A 24,165-nucleotide genomic window follows, 5' to 3' on the forward strand; every position below is an offset into this window, starting at 1 on the left:
GGCAGGCAGCTGAGATCTGGGACTAACAGCCCTGTAAAGAGTAGGCAATTTGTCGGTCAAAAGTTTCTGCTTCAGAGTTGCTTTGAGTGGAGCTGGGCTGGATGGATAAGGAATGCTTTGATGGTGTTTCCTGCTTGGCAGGGGGTTGGACTGGATGGCCCTTGGGGTCTCTTCCAACTCTATGATTCTATAGGTCAGATTATTTCCATCCTGTTCAGTTTTCCATGCATTTGATAATAAGCCTATCCCTTTTACTGCAAGATGTGTGGGTGGGTGTTTTAATTGCGGGGGGGGGGGGCAGAACATACTCATTTCTGCCTAAAACACACATTTTTGTACACATCACACTATTTTGAGGTGTGTGTGATGCCTTGTAATTCATACCTAATAACTGTGGCATAACCAGCCTCAGATCAGCATGCTCAAGTCTAATTAATGCATGAAGAGGTTAAGACCATAGAGTAAGCTGTCCTGCCAGGCTTAGCTCACCCTGGAAGGAACTAGGTAATCAAGCCTATTGTTCACTGCCTTCTCCCTGCCTCAGAAGTCTAACTGTTAACTCAGCAAGTGAAGAGGCTAAGCTGGTTGCACCAGTTTAGCCTCATGGCTCTAACAAGCCTCTCTTGAGTTCCTATACCAATAATTTATGAACTTCCACCACTTTGCAACTAAGCCCAGTTTTACTGCCTGTGCAACATTTTCTAAATGCTGTATCTGGCCCTTTGAATTCTCCCAAGGCCTTGATTTGCACCCAGTATATTTTTGCTTGGCTGAAATGTGTCCAACTCTGATAATGCCTCCTGCTCATTCGGATGGAAGATAGAGAGGAATGTGCAAATATGTGTGGAAATTAGCCTACTCTACAAAGCTAAAATTTACCTTTGTTGCTCTGCCCAATTTCTTCTCTGCTTTCATTCACCACAGGTATGTGGCCTTCATGGGTGGGTGGTGGGGGAGAGATTCCTCACTGTGACTCAGAACATGGGCCCAACAAAATTATCCCCCGTTCCCTACAGGATTTGACTGTAATATACCAAGTCAAATAATTGGTCCATCTGTCTCGGTATTGTCTACACTGTACCTGCTCCATCTATCTCAGTGGTCCATCAATTGCATTGGTTAATCTATCTCAGTATTGTCTATGCTGCACCTGTTCCATCTATCTTCATAGTCCATCTATCTCACTGGTTCATCTATCTCAGTGTAGTATATTGGCAGCTGTCTGGGCTCACAGGCATGAGTCTATCACAGCTCTTTGCAGCCTGGCAGCAGGGATTGGAGGGTGGGTTCTGATTTTGCCTCCAAAGAAGAACCTTCCTTACCAGCTAGTAGTGGGTTGCACATTGACACACCCAAACACCCCAGCCAGATGGACGGGGTATAAATAAATAATGATAATAATAATAATAATTACATTTGAAGAACTGGGCTTAAGACTGGCAAAATGGGGATTAGACTCTCCCTAGTACCGTAGCTACCTAGGGCATTGCATGCCAGCAAACTAGTCCTGGTTCATGGGATAATGCAAGCACTTTCCAACCCTTTCTCATTCCTTCGCCTGACTCTTGTCATTTTGATGAGCATGTCTCCCCTAGAGCTCTGGAGCCATTCAGAAAGCAAGACCCCAGAAAAAGGAAGGGGGGGTGGAAGCAAAGGACTCTGAGCACGTAACCATGCATAATTCAGCAACATCAGGGAGTCCCGTGCTTCTCCCTCCAAACTCGCAGCCTGCTAAGTGCTGCATAAATCCCGTTGTGAATCAGGATTTGGTCTTTGTTTTCACAAGATCCTCATCCGAAGATGTCTGACAGGGAATTAAAAATTGACCATCGGGAGGCACTGGGAGGACTTAGCCATATATATATATATGAAAGCACTGTTTGTGAATCCTTGAGTGCCTTGGCTTTAAAGAGATAATATGAATAAATAATGGAAGAATTGCCTTCCCCCCCCCCACTGAATTCACCCGTAAGTCATAAAAGGAAACGCAGTGCTGGAGAAAAGTAGCTGAGAGAAGTAAAGTGAGAGAGAAAGAGAGAGAGAGAGAGAGAGAGAGAGAGAGAGAGAGAGAAGAGAGAAAGAGAGAAAGAAAACAGGATAGGGAGAATGCAAAAAATAAAATAGCTCTTTTATCTTCTGGGGGAAAGGGTTATTTTCTTCTAAGCTGAAGCCACAAAGAGAATTAAAGAAAATTAAATAAATGTTTTGGACTACAATTCCCATCATCCCTGACCACTGGTCCTCTTAGCTAGGAATCATGGGAGTTGAAGGCCAAAAACATCTGGAGGGCCGCAGTTTGGGGATGCCTGCTCTAGAGGTGAAATATGTAAGACCAGGGGAAGCTACCAAAGCGAACCACTAGTAGTCCACCTACCTTTGTACTCTGCAATATGCCTTTGCATACCAGTTACTGGGAATTGCAAGTGGGCAAAGCACTGTGGTCATTTCCTGCTTGTGAGCTGCCCCCTCCCTGCCCACCATGAAAACAGGATGTTACGCAAGATGAGCCATGGTCCTGATTCAGCTGGCTCTTCTTATGCTCTTATAGAATCACAGAATTGTAGAGTTGGAAGGGACCCTGGGGACCATTGAGTCCAGGGTTTCCCAAACTACAATTCCCATCATCCCTGACCACTGCTCCTGCTAGCTCCCATTATCCCTAGCTAGCTCCCATCATCCCTGACCACTGCTCCTGCTAGCTCCCATCATCCCTAGCTAGCAGGAGCAGTGGTCAGGGATGATGGGAATTGTAGTCCCAAAACATCTGGAGACTCAGGTTTGGGAAACTCTGACCTAGTCCAACTTCCTGCAATGCAGGAATATGTAGTCGGCCTTTATGGAACCCATGACCGTAGTGTTATCAGCACCATGCTCTAACCAACTGAGCTACAGGGGTTCTTAAAATTGGGGGGGGATGAGAAACTGGAATTTACACATTCACCCAAACCTAGAACTATCATGACTAAATCATTTCTGAGGTCCTTGATCAATGTCAGGCATAGGAAAACTTGGCCCTCCAGATATTTTTGGGACTACAACTCCCATCATCCCTAGCTAACAGGACCAGTGGTCAGGGATGATGGGAGCTGTAGTCCCAAAAATATCCGGAGGGGCGAGTTTGCCTATGCCCGATCAATGTGCATATGTGTGCACATCACAAACATGTTCAGGTTGGGAGGAGAGATTTAGCTCTGTCTTCCCCAACCTCTCCAGAGATTTGGGACTGGAAATCCTCTCAACACTGACTATTAAAATAGAAATATAGATATACTTTATTGTCACTGTACCACTTGTTTACAGTGAGATTAAACAGATTACCGGTAGCTGTGCAGGCTGGGGCTGATGGAAGCTGTAGTGCAAAATAGTCAGAGAGGGCACCAGGCTGGGGACGTGAAAGCTACAGCAAACAGCCTGCTTGAGTTCTGGAATTAATTTTAGATTCCCTCCTATTTAAACTGGAATTCAGAAGGCGTGAAGTGCAGGGCAAAGTGAAGCCATGAAACAATAATGGAAGAGGGAGAGCTAATCCACTCATATTTAATCTTTCACAGCGTGGTGGAGAGAGAGAGAAATTAACAAAACACCTGTTCGTATTTTCGTAGCTTAGTAGATGGCCAACACCACCACTGTAAGTCAGTGTTCGACATAATTAGTAAATAGGATCCTTTCAGTGCAACCATTCAGCTTTCAAAGCTCCTTCCTTTTTCTCTTTTCTCTTTGCGCTCTCTCTTCTCCCTTTCTCTCCTTTCCCCTCTCAACAAGTAATTAAAGAGAGAGATTTTGTGGCTGCACCTGCTTTCATCACAGGTGCAGTGAATATAGACCAAATATTTTATTGATGAGAGCAGCCTGGAGTTTGGAACCAGGAAGGAAACACATCAAAACCCGGCCACTATTCCCCAAAGACATGTAAGAAAGCTCAAATTATTAAAACATATGGTGGTTCATGCTGATTCCTGACAGCTCTCGCTGTGGTTATGGGACCTAATTTCTTTTTCTTTTCTTTTCTTCATTTTTGTTAAATGAACTTTCAGCTCTAAGTATTTCTTTCAAGACAGACGTTCATATCTTCAACTCTTCTTCAGCGAAACTCTGGCAAAGTGAACAGTGAACAGTGATGACAATCATGGATGAATGAAGATAATGCAAAGACCTTCCCCTTACAGACAGTCTGCAGATTTATTTGGCACCTGAGAAAGAATTAAGGGGGAAAATAGAAATCGGAGAAAGCTGGGCTCATAGAGCTTATAGAAGGAAACTGGCGAGAATCTAACGCAATCTTCTATGAGCAAGTGTGATTCTGTGTTGTGAGGATAAAATGGAGAGGACAGAAACATGCACACCACTTTGGATCCTTGAATGTAAGAAATAAATGTAAGAACTAAAGAGATTTGTCACTGAGCTAAGGAATTCCCCCTGAAATATGATGTTCTAATGAAGATGAGTCAAGTCATTGGCTATCTAGCCTGGTGTTTATTCTCCGACAGAAGATCTCCAGAGCTTCGCGTACAGCTATTTCTCAACCCAACATGTCCATTTAACTCAGGGCTGGGGAACCTCAGGCCTGGAGTCAGAATAGAGCCCCCTCCAGGCCACATCCCTTATTGGCCTTTCTTGACATTTTGAGTGCTTTTTCACGGGTTTTCCATTAGGGCATCTGGTTGGCCACAGTGAGAACAGGATGCTTGACTTGATGGGCTTGAGGGCATCCTGAGCAAGTTTGCAGATGACACCAAATTGGGAGGGGTGGCTAATACCCCAGAGGACAGGATCACACTTCAAAATGACCTTAACAGATTAGACAACTGGGCCAAAGGAAACAAGATGAATTTTAACAAGGAGAAATGTAAAGCACTACACTTGGGCAAAAAAAAAAAAAATGAAAGGCACAAATACAGGATGGGAGACACCTGGCTTGAGAGCAGTACATGTGAAAAAGATCTAGGAGTCTTGGTAGACCACAAACTTGACATGAGTCAACAGTGTGATGCAGCAGCTAAAAAAGCCAATGCAATTCTGGGCTGCATCAATAGGAGTATAGCATCTAGATCAAGGGAAGTAATAGTACCACTGTATTCTGCTCTGGTCAGACCTCACCTGGAGTACTGTGTCCAGTTCTGGGCACAACAGTTCAAGAAGGATACTGACAAGCTGGAACGTGTCCAGAGGAGGGCAACCAAAATGGTCAAAGGCCTGGAAACAATGCTTTATGAGGAACAGCTTAGGGAGCTGAGTATGCTTAGCCTGGAGAAGAGAAGATTAAGGGGTGATATGATAGCCATGTTCAAATACATAAAAGGATGTCATATGGAAGAGGGAGAAGCGGACACGGAGCAATGGATTCAAGCTACAAGAAAGAAGATTCCACCTAAACATTAGGAAGAACTTCCTGACAGTAAGAGCTGTTTAGCAGTGGAATTTGCTGCCAAGGGGTGTGGTGGAGTCTCCTTCTTTGGAAGTCTTTAAGCAGAGGCTTGGCAGGCATATGCCAAGAATGCTTTGATGGTGTTTCGTGCTTGGCAGGGGGCTGGACTGGATGGCCCTTGTGGTCTCTTCCAACTCTATGAATCTATGATTCTATGAGTCATTGAATTGATCCAGCAGGCTCTTTTTTTATCTTCTTAGGACATATGCTCTGTCACTGAGGGATGGCTCTCCACACCACCACCACCCCAAAGATAGCTGGCGGACAGGAGGTAGACCTGGCAGAGGATCACAGGAATTGTCAGCTCCCATCAAATCCAATTAGCTACTTCATCTACACATTAAACATATATCGCAACTCACCCTGCCCATTCCGAATGGGGAAAGCGCAATCTTTTAAGGAAATAAATCAAATTGGCATCATAAACTCTAGCTACTGTACGGAGCTTATCCAAATGATCCTCTCTCAAGAAAACAAGACAGCTGCATGACTACTATCTTCGCAAAAACATGTTCTTCTAATCAAGATCATCATTCAGATCATTTACGTCTTTCTGCTGGGAATGGTGGAGGGTGATTATTTTTCTATATATGCTGTCAAAAGACCATGAAAATTACATTGTCATAAACCAGAATGAAAAGGATGGGATTCATTTAGCAGATGGATCAGTGTGGGTGAACAACAGGGGGGTGGGGGACGTCATCTCCTCCCCGCTGCAGATTCCCAGAAGTTTCTTATCTCTGTGTTTTAGAGAAGTAGCCAGTATTGAGTGGTTGAGTCCATTCTTTTCTTTAAAAAGGAAATCATACCACAGCTCTGTTTGTCAGTTTGCTACCACTTTCTAATGAAGGCTGATCCATTAGGGTCAATGAGATGCTGCCTCACCCACTGTAAGAGGAACGGGGAGCGGGGGAGCGCACTGCCCCCAGCACCATCAGGGAGGGGGGGTACCATGGCAGCACGCACCCCCAACTGTGCCAGGTGCCATGCCCCCGGGACTCATGCCATGCCCCTGTGGGGAGCATGCCATGCCCATGAGATGCCCGCAAGCCACGCCCACACCTGCTCTCTGCCCCTGGTGCCGGAGCATGCAGCTTTGCCACCGGTCTCACCCATCAAGCTCGGTCTGCCTTCAGCCAACTCCCACCTGCCTGCCTTCTTGCTTGCTAGCGACCAGCCCTTCTTGCTTGCTAGCGACCAGCTTCTTCCTCTTCCCCAGTCTCAGTTTCACCCTTGTAGAACTCAGGAGGAACAGTGGCAGAACTGGAACTAGCTTGCTGTGCCGGTTATTGGCTCTGGCGCCATCTACTGTTCTGTCCCACCAGTCCCTGCAAGCACCATCCTTGTGAACGAAGGTGTAATCGTTCCATTCTGATCCTGGATTGGTCAGAGCTCCATGTAATCTGATTGGCTCTCATTGGTCTCGAAAATGAAGGGGGGTGGCGAACTGGACTGGTCCTTTGCAAGGCCATTCAAGGCCAGGCTTCCGCTACTTGTTGAATTTCTGGTTGCCAAGCAACAAAGCCTGATGTGGATAAATAGGCCGGAGCTGAATCAATTATTTTCAGGAGGCATTTTCTTTCTAATAAGATTTCTGATAACATTCCATGGGAGCCAACTCCAGGGGGCCATTGGTGCTTGGGCACCCACAATAATATAATTGTGGGGGCTGGGCTCCCACAAAGCCAATGATCTTTAAAATGACATTTCTAAAAAAAATATTAAAAAATCCAGAAGCATTTTTGTTAGGGATTCTAGGACAAGACCTGCCAAGGAAAATAAAGAACTTATTTATGTATGCTACAACAACAGCAAGAGTCTTGTTAGCACAAAGATGAGGATGAGGAAACCCCAACGAAAGAACAACGGCAAGAAAAACTGATGAGTTATGCGGAGTTGGCAAAGATGACATGCAAACTACGTGAGAAGGGCAAAGGACAGCCGTGACTTCAAAGAAGAATGGGAACGTTTTACAAGCTGTTTAAAAAGACAACAAAAGGATTTGATCTCCTTGGCAGGTTTTGAATAAACTTCCACAATTTATTAGTAGAACATATGATAGATAAGGTAATGATATGTACAATTTTATAACATGCCGAAAACAATATGTACAAACAAGTCAGAGAGGGGAGCTGAGGGATGTCCTTAGAGGGTGGGAGAGGGGGGGAAGGGGAGGAAGGGGGAAAATTTGTAATTGGCTATGTTACTGGTAATTTGTTTTGTTTAAAAATTCTTTTTCTTCAATAAAAATTTTGAAGGAGAAAAAAAAATCGCCCTGTCCCCAGTCTCCAGCTGAGAGAAGCCTGATTAGTTTCCCCGTGAAACTTGCTGAGCGCCCTTCAATTGAGGGGCACCGTCTTGCCAAGTTTTTCAGTGGACTCTGGTAAGGCAATTAAAAGTGTGTGCTTGCCTGAGAATGAATCGTGACACAAATAGCTTTTAGCTGTGTGGGAACAGGGACACAATTTGCAGCGCTATGTATCTGTATATATTTAGCCATGGTGGTATCACAGCCACCTACATTTGTCAAGGGGAGGAAATGTGTTTTCGTGTTCCCTGGTGTTTGCATGCCTTAAATGTGGCTTGCAAATTACGTTGTGTGCCTTGCAGCAATAGGCCAAAGCATAGCAGGCTGCCCTAACGCATAGTATTGAAGCGTACTGAACTTGATGAGAAAGACACTCTGCTCTTGCAGCAAGGCGTTTTGAGATACTAGCCTAGGTGTTTCTGTCCCTTAGGTAAAAATATATCACCACTGTGGGAATATTGGATTCGAATGGCTTTGAGATTTCGCTACAAACTTGCCAGAGTATTCAAGGAAGAAGCGAGGAGAGAAGCCAGGATCCATCATCATCATCATCAATGTTGTACTAGTATTTGATGATAGAAAGGATTTGGGGAGGGAACCACAAGGGTAACAAATCATAAGAGGTTGTGCAATTCACCTCTACCTGTCTCCTAGCTGCAACTGGTCAAGCTATGGGGAAGGGCCAAATCATATTTCCTTTTCTTCAATCCATCTCTCCCATGTAATGGTGGTGGGCCTTTAAGCTTTCCAGCCAGGCCTCTACCATTGCACACACATGTGTTTTCTGCAAAGGCCCTTCCCAGCTGCTCTAGCCATCCGCTTGAATCTAGGACAATGAAGGAGGCGGGGCGCATGTATTAGACCTGCACCACCAGAAACAGAGGTGACTCCCAAATCAGCTAGGGAGACCGCTAGCCATGGTTTTTAGCACCTCCGTGGGTGGTGCACACAACTGTTGTGAAACTGGCTTCTGTTCAGGGCTGCCACGAGTCGCCCAGCAATTTACTGTAACAACTTCATGGTGAGTTCCGGCACCTAGAAAAAAGCGCTGTGATATGAAACAGAACACAGGCTTGTGCAAAATTAACCAATTGCAGCAAAATGGAAAATAGTGGGGTAAAAGATAAAGGACCCCTGGACGGTTAAGTCCAGTCAAAGGCGACTATGGGGTTGTGGCACTCATCTTGCTTTCAGGCCAAGGGAGCTGGTGTTTGTCCACAGACAGCTTTCAGGCTCATGTGACTAAACTGATTCTGGCGCACGGAGGACCGTGATGAGTGCCAGAGCACACGGAAACGCCATTTACCTTCCCACCGCAGCAGTACCTATTTATCTACTTGCACTGGCATGCTTTCGAACTGCTAAGTTGGCAGGAGCTGGGACAGAGCAACAGGAGCTCACCCCATCATGGGGATTTGAGCCAACGACCTTCCGATTGGCAAGGCCCATTAGGCTCAGTGGTTTAGACCACAGTGCCACAGAGCTGGGAAATAGTAGGAGAGGTCCAGCCACACAGGAGAAACCTTCCAAGGATTTTTGGTTTTTTTCCAGAGTGCCTGTTCAGAAGAACTTCAGACCCCAGAGGTATGACTTGAAAGCACACAATGCAACAATATAGCAGAAGCTATGCTGATCTGGCTCAGCTAAGTGCATGGATGGAAAACCACATGGGACGCCTTGAACTCCAAGGAGGAAAAAAGGGAGGGAAACAGGATGCAAGTAAATTTACATTCAAAATCTCTCTCTCTCTCTCTCTCTCTCTCTCTCTCTCTCTCTCTCTCTCTCTCTCTCTCTCTCTGTGTGTGTGTGTGTGTGTGTGGTGTGTGTTGAACCATAGAATTGTAGAGTTGGATGGATGCAGGCAGGCATCACAGCAGGTGACTGAAGGAGACTCCACCACCTTTCAACATAGTCCATAGTCCATTTCACTCTCACCATCAGCAAGCTATTCCTAATATTTGTGAATTGTTTCAAGAAGCATAAACTGTGTTGATTTGCCATGATTCTTCAACATCAACTTCGTTGGACTGATCATGTTGTGTGGATGCCTGGTGATCGTCTTCCAAAGCAACTACTCTATTCCGAACTTAAAAATGAAAAGCGTAATGCTGGTGGTCAACAAAAGAGGTTTAAAGACTGTCTCAAGGCAAATCTAAATAAAAATGTAGTATAAACACTGATTACTGGGAAACACTGGCCTGCGAGCGCTCCAGTTGGAGAACAGCCTTTACCAAAGGTGTCATGGGCTTTGAAGACACTCGATCTCAAGACACAAGGGGAAAACGTGCTAAGAGGAAGGCACGCTTGGCAAATCCACCCCATGATCAACTCCCACCTGGAAACCAATGTCCCCACTGTAGAAGGACGTGTGGATCCAGAATTGGCCTCCACAGTCACGGACCCATTGTTAAAATTGTGTTTATGGAAGACAATCTTACTTGGATACGAGTGATCACCAAAGAAAAGGAAGAAAGGAAAACGAAACCAAATTTCTCCCCCATCTGCAGTTAAGACTATTGCAGATCCCCTTAGTTAATAAGAAGCTGGGGCCTTGTGGGAATCTTCATTTCAAGGCACCAAGGAGGCACCAAGGAGTCATAGCTAGGTGATCTTGCGCCCCTGGCAGAAATGTCCAGATTGCGCCCCCTTAGCCATGGACAAATTTACTCTTCTTTCCACCTCTCCTCCTTCCACAAATTCAATTCACTCTCTACCTTTTCTTATGAGGCAATAATCAATATTTTTATTTATAGACATATCTATGGACATATTTTTAGCCGATATTGCAAACACACAGACAGACAGACAGACAGACAGACAGACAGACAGACAGACAGACAAACAAACAGACAAACAACAACAACAACACTCATCTGTGCCCCTGGTGGGGGCCCACCTCACCACCCCCTAGCTACAGCCCTGCTGATGCTATCCCTGAAAAAAGCCTGGTGGAAATGAGTTTGCTCACTCATCAACTAGTGACAGATACTTGACTATTCTGACCATCTCAGAAATCCTATATTTCTCAGCACGGTCACAAAAGAATGTCTGCTTCAGTGGCAACGTTAAATAAATTGGAGTTCTAATTGTAGATACACCGAAAAGAAGGTGGTTTTTTTACACCAAAAACTCTGGCCAGAAATTTCAATGTTAGGAATAAATCCTACTCGTGAGTTACAGTCAAATAAGGTATGTATTCTGGTAAGACTAACAGTCTTGAACAGAACAAATGAATACAAACAAGAAATGAGCTTCAAGTTCACTAGAGTATATGTTACAACTTAGAAAATAATAGTACATTACATTGTAAAGACACAAAATGTCCGTAAATATCAGTCCGATTCCAAAAGTGTTCAAAAGGGTTGTTTTATATAGAGCTGGAATGCCGAGTCAATTTAGTAAAAGAACAGGGCCCTGTTTCGATATGGACGTCTTCATCAGCTAATTTATGAGGTCGTGTTGACTTGCGAAATAGAATTCTATGTTTTTCAAATATCGTGTCTGAGTTTGTGGAGATCAGCGTGTATCTAAATATTTCTATGTGTTTTGCTTCAGTGGCAAAGCATCTTGGGTTCAACTTCCTCCCTTTCTGCGTAGGGCTGGGGAGAGACTCTGAAACTCTGAAGAGCTGTTGCCAGTCAGTGTAGGCAACACTGAGCAAGATGGAGCAATGGTCTGATTTGGTATAAGGCAGCTTCCTATAATAGGGTTGCCATATTTCAATAAGTTTTAAAAAAAGACATCCCAGTAATGTCTGGGAAATCCCAGACGTAGGGAAACCCTGCCTATAATGACGCTGAATCTTCATAGTTTTCTTCCTAAGAGAGTGCCAGTTGCAATTATCACGTGTCTGTTTTATTGCCATTCCTCCACTGTTTGGGCACCCTTAGCCTTGGCAATCCAGCTTTAAGGTGCATTTATTTCCACACACGGCCACCACCAGGCACTTCATCTGTTTTGAGTCACCGTGTCCATAACCCAGGAAACTAAATACCTTGCTGAGTTTGAGAAAGGGATTATTCCTGAGTTTCTTGTAGCAGATAATAGCATCACTAACACCTAAGGCGCTCTGTGGGGGTGTATCTGTCACTATCGTTCAGCTGCCAGAATTAGCTAGTGCAAAAAAAAAAGGGGAACGATGTCCCTGGAATTTTAACAGCCGTTATTTGGACTGATGCTTTTGAATTAGGGTGCTGGAGGAGACTCTTGAGAGTCCCATGGACTGCAAGAAGATCAAACCTATCCATTCTGAAGGAAATCGGCCCTGAGTGCTCACTGGAAGGACAGATCCTGAAGCTGAGGCTCCAATACTTTGGCCACCTCATGAGACGAGAAGGCTCCCTGGCACTAGGAGAAGGGGACGACAGAGGATGAGATGGTTGGACAGTGTTCTCGAAGCTACCAACATTAGTTTGACCAAATTACGGGAGGCAGTGCAAGACAGGAGTGCCTGGCGTGCTCTGGTCCATGGGGTCACAAAGAGTCGGACACGACTTAACGACTAAACAACAACGACATCTTGAGTGTGCGCATGTGCTTATTTTATGGGATCTTATTTTCCTACCTTGGTTTATATGAGTCACCAGTGTTGCATAGTGGTTAGAGTACCAGCCTAGGACCTGGGAGACCAGGGTTCAAATCCCCATTCAGTTATGCAGCTCACAAGGGGCCTTGGGCTAGTCATACTCTTTCATCCTAACCTACTTCATAGGGTCCTTGTGATGATAAAATGAGAGAGGTAGAACCATGTATGCTACCTTGAGCTCCTTTGAGGAAAGGTGGGACATATAGCTATAATTAGCAGAACATAGGTGCCCCCCCCAGCATTCTGTAGCCATAGCATCCTCATTGGGCAGGTTTTTGGGGAGGGGGCATGGATCCTTGTAAACCTCAGAGTTGCTCATGTCTCCTGATGCCCTGGGGTTGCTGGTGCACATTGGGACTTGGGTATGAAAGGCAGAGCATCCCTCAATAGGCCAATGACCCACACAAGACATCAGTCTAGTTTTGTCCTCACTCTCCTCCTGCCTATAAGGCATTTATATCCCGCCTTTCTAGGATACATCCCATTTAAGGCAGTTTACAAATAATAGTACTTCCCAGGCTTCAGGGAATCGGCTTACTCCCCCGTGGCAGTAAATAATAAGAGATCAAATGAAATGAATGTCTTACCAGTTAGTTAGATTCTTTAATAATCACAGCGAGAGAGAAAAGAACATGTCTACTAGAAACGGCGGTGCTCCCAATTAAGGTTTACTCCCCCTCTGTCACTCTTCTGTCTTGTAATCTGAGCTTGTGCCCTGTGTGCTTTCTATTCTAACACTTTCTGAGCTCTCCGTTTCTTTGGAGAAGTGGGGTGGATGCTGTCCAGAGACTGTGAATCTCTTAACTCTCTCTTCTAGTGTTTCTTCTTCTAGCTGTTCCCCATCCAGTATTTCCCAACTTTTGCCTTCTGAACTATGCCCTTCTGTAAACTATTGTTCCAAATCTATACTGTCCTCCTGCTCCTGGGAGGATTCAGGATCAGGATCGGGGGGAGGGGGTGGCTCCCACCATTCTCCCTCAGTGCAGCTCTCCTCAGCATGGTCCCTGACAGTACTACAACCAATTTTTTGAAAATCCTCAACTTGAGAGGTGAAAACCGAGGAGGGGGGGTTAAGTGCCCCCCATGTTTTTTCAACAGGAAAATTGAACATTTGAGGGAATACTCAAAAACTCCTATGAAACATTTTCTCTTGTGGACTGTGAAATACTTAAGACTGGTTTTACCCAATCAAAATTTGTAGCATGAAGATTTTTGTGTTTGACTATCTACAGCAGGCATCCCCAAACTCGGCCCTCCAGATGTTTTGGACTATAATTCCCATGATCCCTGACCACTGGTCCTCTTAGCTAAGGATCATGGGAGTTGTAGGCCAAAACATCTGGAGTTTGGGGATGCCTGATCTACAGCATTGGGGGGGGGGAATTAATTGTAGGTATACCATAGCACTCAATTCCAAGAAGCGTTTCGGGGCCTAGAGGAGCATCACTGAGACTAAGGAAGAGGAAGATGGCAGGCACCCTCTGCATTTGTCGTAAGCAAGAAGGCAGGTGGCTGAGAGCAGACGGGGTTGACCAATGCTCCCATTTGCCCTAATAAAATAGCCTCCGCCACTGATGCCTCCCTCTTGTGCGTGGTGTGATTTTTTCGTTTCTAGTAGCTTTCAGAACATGGCAGAGTCCCAAGTCCCTTATCCCCAAACTACAGTGTTAAAAGCAAGGAACCATGTATTCAGCACAGCTAAATCAGACTGCTTGTGGGAATGCTAGGGCGGCTCAGTTCGGAGCATGCCACAAATGCCTGGCTGTGCCACCGAGGGTGTTAGCTTTCATTTGAGTTCACCAGGATGTTTCAATTTATTCTGGAAGACAGGCTCGGGTTCTCCTGTGGGCCTCTGCTGCTTGACTCAGAGTGGGTTGATTCAGGGGTTGATTCAGAGGAGATCGATGTGATTGTGCAACATGCATACTCAAGTATGTAAATCTGTATTTACTATTATGGTTTCTGCACAGCGGGTTGAAAGGGGCTCTGCTCCCAATCTGTGATGGCAGGATCTAAAGGTAAGTAGGCCAGCTGCCGTGAACTAAACTTGGGGGGCTGAGACAAAAGACCATGAAACGACTCAGTTGCTGAATGTCGATGACAAAAAAATAACCAGGATCACTACCCAATTTGGGGGAGGAATTAAAGCAAAACATGCTTGGGGACCTGCACTTTATTTAGCTCATAGATATATCCTTAACAGTGGGGAGTTGGGATGGGGAATAGAAAGATGGATTATCCTATATGAAACCATCAAACTGGGCTTCTTATCTCAACTTTCTTTTTGATGTTCTGCTGAAGTTTGGTGGTTATTACTTCTTACACACTGGGAAGTTGAGATTGATGGAAAGCCACTTGTCTGAGAACCTGCCCTGGTGTTTGAGTGGTCTCTGAAAGGAGGTAAAGAGGAGAAATGGCTTTGGGGTAGTGGTGGTTGTTGCTACCATTTGGGGTGTAATGTTTCTTATTCAGCCCAAGTTTCTATCATGAATTTCTGGGTGAAACTGACTTAAAAGCAGAAACCAATATGCTAAACAAAACACAAATATCCTTCGACGATTCGCTCTCCTCTGAATTTTGCAAAACAGTTCTCTAACCAAACAGTATTAGGGGGAAGTGGGCATAAAAAATTTCACTTGAGCAAAATGACATGGAAAAATGAATTAGATTGGGGGGAATGCTTGCAAATTGGGTATAAAAGGGGAAAGAATCATAAAAATGTGCATATTGGGAGAAATTTGCACTATATTCTGTTGAATTTTCATGAGGATTATAAAAAAAAAACTTTGAAATGCTGCAGAACTGAATGGAGAACCAAATTTGAAAATGGAAAGAATCTGAATTGGGTCCTCCCTTCCTAGAACAGAACATCCTGATTGGTAACTCAGCCTTTTTGGCCACCATGCTTCAGTTGAGGTTCCTGCATTGCAGGGGTTGGACTAGATGGCCCTTGGGGTCCCTTCCAACCCTACATTTCTATGATTCCATGCTATATGGACAAACCACTTCTGCCTTTTGCTAGAAGCACCATTTCCTGCAGTTCCAACAAGAGAGAACAAATCAGGAAACAGAAAGTTTCCCGTGACTTACGTATCACAGCATTAAAAAAAACAAAACCCTGAATATAAATTAATGGATGGATATGGTATCCTTAATTCAATCTCCTGTACTTGGTTTTACTTTTCTTTTTTAACATTTACATTGCTTTGGGACACTTTTGCGGGGAAAGCGACAAATAAACAGAGGAAGTAATAGCGAAGAGTTTTTCTGTGACTGCACAGGAAGTTCCAGCATTACATTCCACCTCTCCCTCCCCTCAGATTCAATGCACAGAAACCATTGCAGAGATTCCTGTGGTGAGGGATTCTGGCAAGCCTCCCCCCCCTTGTGGTTGTTAATGGTTACCTAGCAAGTTCAGAAGTGGATCATCTTTCACACCTTCACTGCAGACAAATTCTCAGCTCTTCCAGGAGATACTCATCTAGCATAAAATCATATCCCACGTGAAGCTGTTTTCTAGCGAGAACAGTCCTGATTTCTCCCCGCCTTCCTTTCTTATTGCTTCTTATCTTTTTGCATTTTTATTCCTATAACATGGAAAGTGCATAAAGGGGCCCCTGGAAAGTGGTGGGGAACCCCATGCAGACACATAGGCCACAAAATCATCAAGAAGCAAAACAATTATAAGGAGACCAATAACTCAGACAGGTGAGAGAGCAAAAGAGAGAAAGGGTGGCACATGAGGAAGAGGCAAAAGGCCAAATAAGTTCAACAATTCTTCCAAATAAAATTGTACTGGACTGGAATGAGGCGATCCATCATGCGACTGTTCTTGCAAGTCAAAAAAAGGTCTCCCATGTGGCCACAAATTTCTGTGTTGCAGCAAAGACCTTGTTGACTTTCAGTTTGCTGTTGGCTTCTCCAAGGAAACTATAAATGAAGTTGTTTTATACCACACATCCAGTGTAAAAGTTGAAGCATCCTTCCAGCCCCGGGTTTCAGTTAGATCAGGCATCCCCAAACTGCGGCCCTCCAGATGTTTAGGACTACAATCCCCATCATCCCTGACCACTGGTCCTGTAAGCTAGGGATCATGGGAGTTGTAGGCCAAAACATCTGGAGGGCCGCAGTTTGGGGGTGCCTGAGTTCGATGGACTGTGGTCAGGGCTGGATCTAGACACATCAAAGAAGCATTTCAGTTTAACGTGTGGTAAATTTAAACAAGGAAAACAGGTACAGAAAAACGGGACTCCACGTCACCATCTGGTGGCACAATGTTATATCACACGTTGTTGTTTAGTCATGTCCGACTCTTCGTGACCCCATGGACCATAGCACGCCAGGCACTCCTGTCTTCCACTGCCTCCCACAGCTTGGTCAAACTCATGTTAGTAGTTTCAAGAACACTGTCCAACCATCTTGTCCTCTGTCGTCCCCTTCTCCTTGTACCCAACACCAGAGGGGTTTTTTTCCAGAGAGTCTCTTTTTCTCATGAGGTGGCCGAAGTATATCACACATACAATGCATCTAAATTGTTTTTTCTTTACCAGTCTGGTTGAGTCCCAGGAGGATTATAACTGAAGGTCTGAGCAACAAATGATGTTGCAGTATGAGTCAATCCAGGTGTGTTCTCAAGGTCCAGAGGTGGCAACTGCAACAAGCTAGCCTTACTGTAATTATCACCTGCTCTAATGTCCCCCCTGCCTTCTGTGAGTCTGTCACATTTTCTCTGCCCGAATCATGAAGGTATGTGCTGTTTTTAAAACGTTTTCAGTCACCCGTAAAAGTTTTTAGATGCTCCTAATTTTAGATGATCTTGATTTTTCTTTTTTGTAAAAAAATATGTTTTAAATATGTGTATAAAGGTAAAGGTAAAGGGACCATTAAGTCCAGTCTTGACCAACTCTGGGGTTGTGGCACTCATCTCGCATTATTGGCCAAGGGAGCTGGCGTATAGCTTCCACGTCATGTGGCCAGCATGACAAAGCCACTTCTGGTGAACCAGAGCAGCACACGGAAACGCCGTTTACCTTCCCGCTGTAGCGGTTCCTATTTATCTACTTGAACTTTGACGTGCTTTCAAACTGCTAGGTTGGCAGGAGCTGGGACCGAGCAACGGGAGCTCACCCCTTCGTGGGGATTCGAACCGCCGACCTTCTGATCAGCAAGCCCTAGGCTCTGTGTTTTAACCCACAGCGCCACCTGCGCCCCTAAATATGTGTATATGTCTAAGTAATTACCAGCCAGTTGCCAATCTCCCCTTCTTGGGGAAGGTTCTTGAGCATATGGCTGTGGCACTCTTGGAGGAAATTGTTTTGGTCACACTGTAGGATGATCTCTGTTGGGAGAGAGAGAACGGAAATGGTTCCTTGATGATTCTTCTTGTCCTCTCCGCAGCTTTTCATACTATGAACCATGGTATCCTTCTGGAGTGTCTGCCAAAGTTGATGTGTGTGTGTGTGTGAGAGAGAGAGAGAGGGGGGGGGGAGAGAGAGAGAGCATAAGAGACACAATGGGGCTTTGAAGGCACTTGGGACCTACAAGAAAGTAAGACAGGATGTTTCTGACTTTAAGAGCGGGGAACCCTGTTGCAAAGAAGGGACCTCCTTCTGCATTCAACACCAGCTGCCCAGGAAGGTGTTATTTGGTGCTGATTAATACATATATTTGTCATTGCAAATAATGCTCTGTACAAATACGATCTTGGAGTTCTGCCATTATTTTCAGAACACTCAGCACAGGCATAAATGATCCTCGAGCTGCACAGGGGAACAAAAGGCTAACCTTGGCTGAAGAGCTCCATCTCCTCCTCCAAAAAATACTCCATCACTAATTGCAACAGTAGAAAACTTAGAAAACTGTGTTCCCATCATCTGTGTCACTTTCAAGGTTTATCAGTCAGAACTTGGCTATAACTCTATCCTTCGTCTATCCTGTGTTTTCCGCATATCCCCCTGAGCATATTTCCCATAGAATCATAGAGTTGGAGAGTTGGAAGGGACCAAAGAGTCGAACTCCCTGCAAAGCAGGAATAAGAACTAAAGAGTCCCTGGCAGATGGCCACCCATCACCTGCTGAAAAACCTGGAATGAAGGAGACTCTACCACTTCCCAAGGCAGTCGGTTCTACTGTTGAACATCACTTACCATCAGAAAGTTATTTAATCATTTAATCAGAATCTCATTCCCTGTCATTTGAATCCATTGGTTTGAGTCCTGCCCTGTGGAGCGTCAGAAAACAAGCTTGCTCCATCTTCCATGTGACACCCCTTCAGATGTTCAAAGATGGCTGTTCTATCTCAGTCTTCTCTTCTCCAGACTAAGCATGCCCAACTCCCTCAACTATTCTTCACAAAGTTTGGCTTCCATACGCTTCATCATCTTGGTCACCCTCCTCAGCTTGTCATCACACCACCTCCAAGCCTCCCATTGTTTCAGGTTTTCATTAGGAGGTTTCAGGAAGCCATTCACTATGGGTTGATTGCAATATTACTTCTACCCAGGGTAGAATCCCGGAAAATGACAGGCTCCATCCTGCTCCTTCTTGTGTGTCAGGCAAATGGTCCAAGCTTCTATTTGGGGAAGGCCCTGCCTGGAACCTTGAGGAGCTACAAACACTCAGTATAGACAACACTGAGGCTGAATTCACATAGCAGTTTATTCCTTTCCCCTGAGGTTTCCCTAACTGTTAATAATAATAATAATAATAATAATAATAATAATAATAATAAGTTATTATTTATACCCCGCCCATCTGGCTGGGTTTCCCCAGCCACTCTGGGCGGCTTCCAACCGAATATTAAAAACAGTACAGCATCAAACATTAAAAACTTCCCTAAACACGGCCGCCTTTAGTTGTCTTCTAAAAGTAAAATAGTTGCTTATTGCCTTGACATCTGCTGGGAGGGCGTTCCACAGGGCGGGTGCCACTACCGAGAAGGCCCTCTGTCTGGTTCCCTGTAACGTCACTTCTCGCAATGAGGGAACCGCCAGAAGGTCCTCGGTGCTGGATCTCAGTGTCCGGGCTGAATGGTGGGGGTGGAGACACTCCTTCAGGTATACAGGACCGAGGCCATTTAGGGCTTGAAAGGTCAGTACCAACACTTTGAATTGTGCTCGGAAACGTACAGGGAGCCAGTGTAGATCTCTCAAGACCGGTGTTATGTGGTCTGGCGGCTACTCCCAGTCACTAGTCTAGCTGCCGCTTTCTGGATTAATTGCAGTTTCCGGGTCACCTTCAAAGGTAGCCCCACGTAGAGCGCATTGCAGTAGTCCAAGCGGGAGATAACCAGAGCATGCACCACTCTGGCGAGACAGTCTGCGGGCAGGTAGGGTCTCAGCCTGTGTACCAGATGGAGCTGGTAGACAGCCGCCATGGACACAGAATTAACTCAAATATACTGTAGAAATGTTCATATGACATAAAACTCCCTTCAGAAATCTAACAAAACGTAGTCCAAGCATGGCACTCATTTCCATGTTAATTGCTTCCAGGAAAAAAAGAAAAACAAGATGTGATGTCCATTGTTGTGTCACACCACACCCACAGGTGGGAATGAAATTTAAGACAACATGCTCTTGTGTATCAGTGAAAAAGCCACAGATCCATAATGCAACAGGAACTGCAGTGTGAAGGGAATATTAGAAAACAGAACCGAGGCACTAGCGTTAATCAGAAAAACTAACACAATGCTTCCCACCTCTGAATGCACCCTGAGTGAGTTGAACCAATGTGTCGATCCAATACAAGGGATAATTCTGTAAAATTCCCCTCTAAAATCTTCCACATTTAATAGATGGATAGAAGAGACCCCCCCCCAATTTCTGGGAATAGACTCCCATGATGAAAAGTGTTGAAAAGTCTTAAACGAATATCTAATTTGTGTGAGTAATGTCCTGTGCTTAGCAATACAAAGAAAAGCTTTATATATTGATAGGGTTTAGAGGACGACAAAAAACCAATTCATTGAGTATCTCTCTTTGACTACTATCATTTATTAGGAGAGGATTTTGAGCACAATGAAAACAGGGAGTAATTTAAAGGGGAACGAAGAAGCACCTCCAATAAGGATATTAAACAAAAGCCATAGATTTCAATCTCTGATTCTTTAATATCCTCTTTTGTCAGACTTGCAGATACTTTTTTTGGGGGGGGGGATTGTATAGGACATTTCAAATTAGACCTGCTATTCAGGAGCTCAGGAGCTGCAAAGAGATATGGCTCTAGACAAACTTACCACCAGGAATGCACCGATGGGACTTGGGGAGATCGTTGCTCCTTCTCCAAGGCTTCCTGAAATTCACCTTGCTCAAGGAAGGACTGTAACTCAGTGCTGTGCTTGGAACGCAGGAGGACCCAGGTATAATCCTTGGCATATCCAGGTAGGGCTGGAAACGTCTCCTGTCTGAGAGTCTGTTTATTCTGTTGTGCTCTTGTGCAGTTTCAACAGGAGCTAGTGCTGGGTTGACTGTGGGAGCATAGCTCAGTGGTAGAGCATCTGCCTCACATGCAGCTGCTCCCAGGTTCAATCCCTGGCATCTCCAACTAGGACTGGCCCTGGTCTGAAATCCTGGAGAGAGAGAGCTGCTGCCACTCAACGAAAGGCAGTACAGTGGTACCTTGGTTCTCAAACTCAATCCGTTCTGGAAGTCCAAAACCAAAGCGTTCCAAAACCAAGGCTCGCTTTCCCATAGAAAGTAAAATGCAAAATGGGTTAATCCGTTCCAGACTTTTAAAAACAGTCCCTAAAACAGCAATTTAACATGAATTTTACTATCTAACGAGACCATGGATCCATAAAATGAAAGCAATAAACCAGGGGTGCCCCAAACTAAGGCCCAGGGGCCGGATGCAGCCCAATCGCCTTCTAAATCTGGCCCACGGATGATCCAGGAATCAGCATGTTTTTACATGAGCAGAATGTGTCCTTTTATTTAAAATGCATCTCTGGGTTATTTGTGGGGCATAGGAATTCGTTCATTTTTTTTTTCCAAAATATAGTCCGGCCCCCCCACAAGGTCTGAGGGACAGTGGACCGGCCCCCTGCTGAAAAAGTTTGCTGACCCCTGCAATAAACAATGTACGGCAGTCACACGACCAATCCATCAGTAGCTGAACTGGGTTCCAGACAGTCACAAAAACAAAACAAAAAAGCCTCAAAAACAAAAATGCAAAATAGATAGCAAAAACAGACAGACCTCAGCATAACACTCAAAACGGAAGCGTGGCACTCAAATCGGAAGCATAACACTCACTTCGGAAGCGTAACACTCAAAATGGAAGCGTGGCACTCAAATTGGAAGCATAAAACTCAAAACGAAGCACTTTCGACTTCTGAAAAAAGTTTGCAACACCTGGAACACTCACTTCCGGGTTTGCAGTGTTTGGCTTCCAAGTTGTTTGAGTACCAAGGCATTTGAGAACCAAGGTACCACTGTACTGATGATCTGGTTCATTATCAAGCACCTTCCTCTGTTCCTATTCCTTCCTCCCATTCTTCGGTTCCCCAGACCACCTGAATGAAGCTCACCAAATGCAGGTGATCCATGGCCCACACTGTGGGAACACCCCTGGAGACGTAGTTGGCTGGCACCCTGAACAGAAGCACTTCATGCTGTAATATTTTGTAGCAGAGCTCACGTGTAGGGGGAAATGTCAGTACAGTGGTACCTCGGTTTATGACGACGATTCGTTCCAGGGAGCCGGTCGCTGCCCGAGTCCATCGCTCGCCGAACGCACGTTTCTGCGCGTGTGTGAAGCGCCGATAGAGCGCTTCTGCGCACACACGCGATGCGCAGATCGCTTCTGCACATCCGCGCACACGGAACTCGGATGTAAATACTTCCGGGTCCGTGGCGGTGACTCTCTGAGTTCGTCGTAAACGGAGGCGGTCGCAAACCGAGGTTCCACTGTATTTGCTACGATTGCAAAATTGCATGAGAAGTAGCAGGTGTCATGTTCACTTCCCCACACTCTGTCCCACACCGTTGTCTCTCAGCCAGAGTAATCTCCCTGGGTGACAAATCCCTGGCCTCTAACAATTGGCACCGTGAAGAAAGCCAGGATACGATTTTGCTGATTATACCTATTTAAGCCCCAAAGTGTTAGGCGCTGCTCCCCCATAAAGGAGGCTTTCATAAAGGAGGGCAGGATCCGCTGACATCTTAATTCCATTTTAATGTTAAGGGGGGGGGAGATTAAAGTGGCAGTTAAAAAAGAACATTAGAAAGCCATTTAGAAAGGTAAATAAGCACAGATGTAGAAACCAAAAACCACGTGGGCGAGATGGCATACCCTCCAACATTTCTCTGATGAAAATAGGAACATCCCATTCCATAATTACAATGTGAATATTTATACCCTGCACATGGGTTATTGGGTTGTTCTAGCACTCGGGGCAGCTTCCAACATATATAAAAAACAACATTTTAAAAAAACCTTCCCGATACAGGATTGCCTTCAGACGGCTGGGGGGTTGGATAACTCCATACCCTCCAACGGAAATAGGGACATCCTAAGGAAAAGCAGGACATTTTGGGATCAAATCAGAAATCAGGATGGCTTTTCTAAATCAGGATGTCCCTGGAAAATAGGGACACTTGGAGGGTCTGAGATGAATGTTTGGTGATTGGGGAGATCATGACATTAGGGGTGCTTTTGACCAAAGCTTGCATGAAATTTTACAAAAATAATAATTTCTTACAGCTCTATAGTAAGTCTCTCCTAGACCACTTCCCATTCCTACGCTTCTATGATCATTAGCCTTAAAAGAATGTGGGTCAAAGCATCATTGCAACCCTTCCAGCACCATAGCTTTTCTTTTCCCCAAAGCCATGAGGGCTAAGAGCACAGTCATTTTGAATCTGAGACATAAGCAAGTATTTGACATGGTAAAGTTTGTGGTGCATATATACTTGCAACATGGTGTTTGAGCTCTAGCTCCTACCCAAACAATACCTTATTGCAGGGATATTTGCTCCACAAATATTTGCTGCACCAAATACTTTGCAAAGGCCCCTAATTCAATCCCTGGCATCTCCTGGTAAGCCTGGGAAATTCTCCTGCCTGAAACACTGGGGAGCTGTTTTCACTAAGTGTGGCCAGTATTAGACCAATGATCTAGTTTGGTGCCATCAGCTTCCTTCCTGCCAGTGGGAGCCAGTGTGGTGTAGTGGTTAAGAGGGGTAGACTCCTAATCTGGGGGACTGGGTTCGCGTCTCCGTTCCTCCACATGCAGCTGCTGGGTGACCTTGGGCTAGTCACACTTCTCTCTTTTTTTAAAAAAAACACACTAATTTTTTATTAAATTTTCCAGATAAACAAAACCAAACAGCAGCAACAACAACAAAAATTACATTTTAACTTATATTTGCCTGTCTCAGTTCATTTTGCTCTGCCGAGCTTTGACTTCCCTCCCTCCCATCATTCGGTTTTCTTTCCCACTCTTATCTCGCAGTTCCTTTTAGTCCATCTAGTTAAAACCAATTCGTAGGATTTATTTCAGTCCTGCAAGTGTCTTTAAACTTCTACAGTTCTTCTCCATATAGTCCACGAATTTTCTCCATTCCTTTTGGAACTTTGTCTCTCCCTGGTTTCGGATCCCTGCTAACTCTGCTTAGTCAATCATTTTCGTCTGCCACTCCTGAATCGTCGGTATCTCTTGTAGTTTCCATTTTTGGGTTAATAAAGTCCTAGCCGCAGTTGTAGCATCCATAAATAGTCTCTGGTCTCCTTTTGCTATCTCCTCTCCCATTAGTCCCGATAGAAAAGCTTCAGTTTTTGGGGGGAAAGGTATACCTAAGCATCTTTTTCAATTCATTATATATCATTTCCCAAAATCTTTTTACT

At 44.9% G+C, this 24,165-nt stretch overlaps 1 long non-coding RNA gene across 1 annotated transcript; it reads right to left on the reverse strand.

Annotated features, from left to right (window-relative positions):
• Window positions 1-4,106: 4,106 nt before the first annotated feature.
• On the reverse strand, window positions 4,107-6,786 carry LOC148683572 (uncharacterized). The gene is made up of 3 exons (XR_015947065.1): window positions 6,488-6,786; window positions 5,098-5,244; window positions 4,107-4,190 (listed from the first exon to the last, which is right to left on the reverse strand). It is a non-coding gene; the product is annotated as an uncharacterized LOC148683572 (long non-coding RNA).
• Between the last annotated feature and the right edge of the window lie 17,379 nt (window positions 6,787-24,165).

This window comes from Zootoca vivipara, chromosome 14 (genome assembly GCF_965207765.1).
Source record: "Zootoca vivipara chromosome 14, rZooViv2.hap1.1, whole genome shotgun sequence".
Lineage (NCBI taxonomy): Eukaryota > Metazoa > Chordata > Lepidosauria > Squamata > Lacertidae > Zootoca > Zootoca vivipara.